General features: G+C 44.4%; 1 long non-coding RNA gene across 1 annotated transcript; it reads right to left on the reverse strand.

Annotated features, from left to right (window-relative positions):
* Positions 1-656: 656 nt before the first annotated feature.
* LOC105527814 lies at positions 657-3,539 on the reverse strand. The gene is made up of 5 exons (XR_001004271.1): positions 3,283-3,539; positions 2,322-2,439; positions 1,223-1,660; positions 1,174-1,180; positions 657-833 (listed from the first exon to the last, which is right to left on the reverse strand). It is a non-coding gene; the product is annotated as an uncharacterized LOC105527814 (long non-coding RNA).
* Positions 3,540-4,927: the final 1,388 nt, after the last annotated feature.

Below are 4,927 nucleotides of genomic sequence, written 5' to 3' on the forward strand. Positions count from 1 at the left end.
AAGAAAGAAAGAAAGAAAGAAAGAAAGAAAGAAAGAAAGAAAGAAAGAAAGAAAGAAAGAAAGAAAGAAAGAAAGAAAAAGAAAAAGAAAGAAAGGAAGGAAGGTGGGAGGAAGGTGGAAGAGAGAGAGAGAGAGAAAGTAGGCTGGTGCTGAAATCTTAAAAACCTGGAGATGAATCTAATAAGAACCTAGGAAAAAGCTTTTAAAATTTGCTGACGTAAAATTCCCCAAATAAGTGGAAATCCATAATTATTGGATCAAAAGAGCCAGTATTACAAAGTTGTCAAAACTGTCAGATCTTCCCAAATTAAGAATTAAATTTAGCGCAATTCCCATAAAAATTCAAAGAGGACATTTTTATGACTTGATAAATTGATTCTAACAATAATTTGGAAGAATAATAGCGTAATCACGTCCAATAAAATGTTGAAAAGGAAGACTAATGAGTGAGGATGCCAAATATCAAAACACGCCATAAGTTATAGCAATTGGAAAAGCATGACATAGTCATGGGAATAGAGAAGTGTTCAGAGAAACAAATAAAAATTGTCTTATTTAGCTCTCACTACACATTGAACCTAAGATCCCATGATACCAAAAGCAGCAGAACTTTCTTCTTGTGCGAAGAGGGAATCATTCTTTCTTTCTTGTTCACACACAATTGTCTTTTATTATTATTATTATTATTATTATAAAGCAGACTATGGCCTGTAATCCCAGCTACCTGGGAGGCTGAGGCTGGAGAATTGCTTCAACCTGGAACCGGAGAGGTGGAGGTTGCAATGAGCTGAGATCGCGCCACTGCACTCCAGCCTGGGCGACAGAGCGAGACTCTAAATAAATAAATAAATAAATAAATAAAACTAAGCAGACTATGTCAAAGTCTTCATGTCCTTTCCCAGAAAATCTTACCTTGACTTTAACAACAAAAAATTGTACCATGTCTGCAAGTTCTTTGCTGAAAGTTGCCTTCTCAGAATTATGCTGAAAAGCCCTCTGTGCTTGAAATTACACTTGCCTGCTGTATATATATGTATATACTTCACTTAAAAATCAGAGAAAAGTGACTGGGCACAGTGGCTCACACCTGTAATCCAAGCACTTTGGGAGGCCAAGGCAGGTGGATCACTTGAGGCCAGGAGTTCAGGACCAGACTGGTCAACATGGTGAAACCCTGTCTCTACTGAAAATATAAAAATTAGTGGGGCATGGTGGCGCACACCTGTAGGCTGGAGATGTACTAGGTATAATCCCAGCTACTCAGGAGGCTGAGGCAGGAGAATCACTTGAACCTGGGAGGTGGAGGTTGCAATGAGCCAAGATCACACCACTGCACTCCGGCCTGGGTGATAGTGAGACTGTCTCAAAAAAAAAAAAAAAAAAAAAAGAGAGAGAGAGAGAAAAGTGATTACATCATCCTAAGTGGTAAAAGACAAAAGTGGTAAAGGCCAAATGTGTCACATGGGCCTAGAAACTCCTCCATTTCTCCATTGGGCTGTTGTGGAGACTCTCTTGCACATGGGCAGATACTGCTGGTGTTGCCATTGTGCAAAGGAGAGCTGGTGTAAAGCCAGACTCTAAGAATGTCCAGGAGACTGAAGAATCCCACCTTCAAGTAGAGGTCTGGAAGCAGCGCTGAGATGTCCTGTCTGGATTGTGCCTGGCAATGTAATGAACAGAAAATAAAGAGGCACATTCTTTGATGAGTCTCAGCCTCTTGGGGTTGCACAACCGTTTCACAGGGATCAAGATGAATCACTTTGTCCTCTAGTCCAGCGAGGGGAGGCCTTCCCAACCTCAGCCAGTCCTAGGGGCACACCAGGAGCAGCAGAGAATGGCTTCCTAGAGCCCCAGCAGCCCTGGGACCTTGGAGATTGATGTTCTGGGCCTAGGAGGCAGATTTGGATCATGCCTCAGAATTCATCAAGCTGAGCCGCCCCCATGTAAGGCCTCTGGGAATAATCCCAACAGTTTCCACTTGTCAGCCTCCAGTTAGAGGGAGTCTGCCTCTCATGGTCAAAGTTGCCAGTCCCGCAGACAAAACAATGGGACAAGGCAGGTCCCCAAAGCCATCATGGAGACAGGATGGGTCCAGGATGAAACTTTCACTGCCCATTCATGGGAGGAGAAACCCCTGGAGAATGAAGGCAAGGGAAACGGCCCCCTGCCTCTGTTTGAAAAGGGCCATCCTGTGATCTGAGATCAGAATTCTTTGATTACTTCGTTTGTATTAAAACGTCCCTTTTTACCAGCCTGGCCAACATGATGAAACCCTATTTCTACTAAAAATATAAAAATTAGCTGGGCATGGTGGCACCTACCTGTAATCTCAGCTAGTCGGGAGGCTGAGGCACGAGAATTGCTTGAACCCGGGAGGCGGAGGTTGCAGTGAGCTGAGATCATGCCACTGCACTCCAGCCTGGGTGACAGAGTGAGACTCTGTCTCAGAAAACAAAATATAAAACAAAATAAAATAAAATGTCTTTTTTTAAAGTAGAAAATGATGTTGATAGTAAATGATATTTTCTTTTTTATTTAAAAATAAAATTGTACTTTTCTTTCCATTAAAAAATTTTTTTTACTCATCAATATAATAGAAAACTGTTTAGAAACCACATCTGTAGAGGTATGGAAACAGAGAAGTAAGCTGTAATCAAGAACAACAAGGTCTCCAACTTGAGCTTTGTAGAACAAACTCCGGCTTGGGGGAAAAAGGCAGGAACTCAGTTGTCAGAGGCCGCACAGGGTGGCCCAGCTCTTCAGAAGCAAGGCTGGGCCCAGGGATGAGGATGGAGGCTCAAGGAAGTCTAGGCACATCTGTGACCCTGTGAACCCCTCCTGCCCTGGGTCAGGGCTGGTCCTGGGGCTGAGGATGGAATTGAGCCGCCAACCGGGCAGTGGGGGAGGGGCACAGGTGTCTCAGTCACAGAAAGAGGAGGACCCAGGAGCAGGAGGCAGACAGGTCACCACTGAGAACAAGAGAGGCCTGAACAGGCAGATCCTGCAAGTGTGGCTCAAGGCATGCAGCTGCCTCTATTCCCCATTTTTGGCTCAGATGACCCCTTCCCATAAGCAACCGTGTGTGGGCATTTCTCTGGCCTTAGCAGAACCGGTGGCCGAGGGCAAGTCCTCTTACAAGAGACAAAGAGACACTGGGAGTAGGGGCTAGGGGGGTGGGGGGTGGCCAAAGAGTCACATTCTGGCAGGTGGAGTTTAAGGCATCTCATCTCTGGAACATATAAGGGAAGAGGTTCTATAGGTCATTGAATTAATAGCTGTTACTTAGGAAAACCTTTAAGTAAAAGCTTGAGAGAGCCTGCAAACTTGAAAGCAGAGCAGGTAGACTGGGATGAGAAGAGGAGCACTGAAGACCCCTGGTGCCTAAGGGGCTGGCTGAGGTGCTTGGGAGGCCAGGAAGGAACAGAGAAGGGACAGTCACAGCGAGAAGGAGAAAGCAGAGTGGGGTGGGAAGCATAAAAAGGGAGATAGTTTTAAGGCGCTGGGAGTGGCCATGTTGCTGGTGTTGTGTCTGAGAGGTCAAGGTGGGGGTGAATCCATCTGGTTAGGTGATGTGGAGCTCCTCTGTGATGCTGGCGGGAGACCATTCTAAAGCCAGGTCATAATAAATAGAGAGAGGAGTGAATAGGAAATGGGAAAATGAAGACAGCTCTTTGGAAAAGCTTGACTAGAAAGAGGAGAAAGAGACGGTATGGAAGTCTAAGGTGGATAGTTGATTGGGGTGAGGGAAGGGGGCATTTTTTTTTTTTTTAAGATGAAAGACAGTTGGTTATGTTTTTAGGTCCTAGGAAATATACCAGAAATTAATGAGATACAAGAAAAACAGGGGATCAATTAAAGGGGTGAGGAATGTGAGAGGGATAGATGCTAGCCCATACTTGGTGGCAGTGTAGGAAAGTTGAGAGACAGTGACTGGGAAACAGGGATTCTCTGAAGCTGGGTTTATTAAGTCCAAATGACCAAGTGCCTGTTGCTGGGGACATTTCTGACATTGTGTATGTATGATTATGTGATCCCAGGTTACATCCAATCTAACCAGCAAACAAACGTCTGTCATAAGAGCAAATGGTTGATTGCTGCCTAACAAACCACCTCCCAAGCTTAATGGTTGAAAACAACAACCATTTATTACTTGTCACCATTCTGTGGGTTGGCTGAGCTCAGCTGGGTGGTTCTTCTATTCCACAAAGCTGGCAAGGTCATTCATGTGGCTGCATTTAGCTGGGAGCTTGACTAGGATGGAGTGAGAGAGGGCTTCACTGGCTCATTCCCCTCCACATGACCTCCCATCCCCCAGGGCTTCTCTCTTCACATGGCTTCTGTAGTAGGAGAGCCTGGACCACTTTTCATCATGGCTGACTTCCAAGAGAGCAAAAGAAGCTGCAAGGCCTCTTATGGCCTAGTCTCAGAAATCATATAGCTTCACCCCCACTGCATTCTACTGGCCAAAGGAAGTCACAAGGAGGCCCAGATTCAAGGGGAGGGGAAAGAGATTCCACATTCTAATAGGAGGAGCTGCAAAGACACAAGGTGGAGGAGCAAGCAGGATGAGAGGGACTGTGGTCACCAAGTTTGGAAACACCTGAGCACAGTACATCTCAGGAGTCACTGTTCTAGCTAAATCTTCGTTCTCAAACATAGGGAAACATTTCAGATGCAATTTGCAGTAAACATGTCTTATGCTGTTTAAACTGCTCAGTGAACGTGCATTAGATGAAAAAAATAATTTTAAATGAACATTATAATTATACTTTTATTACATAAATGTGCATTTGTGGTAAAATTATAAACAATGTTTTACAAAAAGGAAAAACAGAAGTCAACTGAAATTCCACTCCCTGAATAACATGCACAGCAGGCATATAACCCTGCAGGCTCTTGGACTTGCAAACAGAAACTCAATCTGTAA

Source organism: Colobus angolensis, unplaced genomic scaffold (assembly GCF_000951035.1).
Source record: "Colobus angolensis palliatus isolate OR3802 unplaced genomic scaffold, Cang.pa_1.0 Scaffold65, whole genome shotgun sequence".
NCBI classification, from domain to species: Eukaryota; Metazoa; Chordata; class Mammalia; order Primates; family Cercopithecidae; genus Colobus; species Colobus angolensis.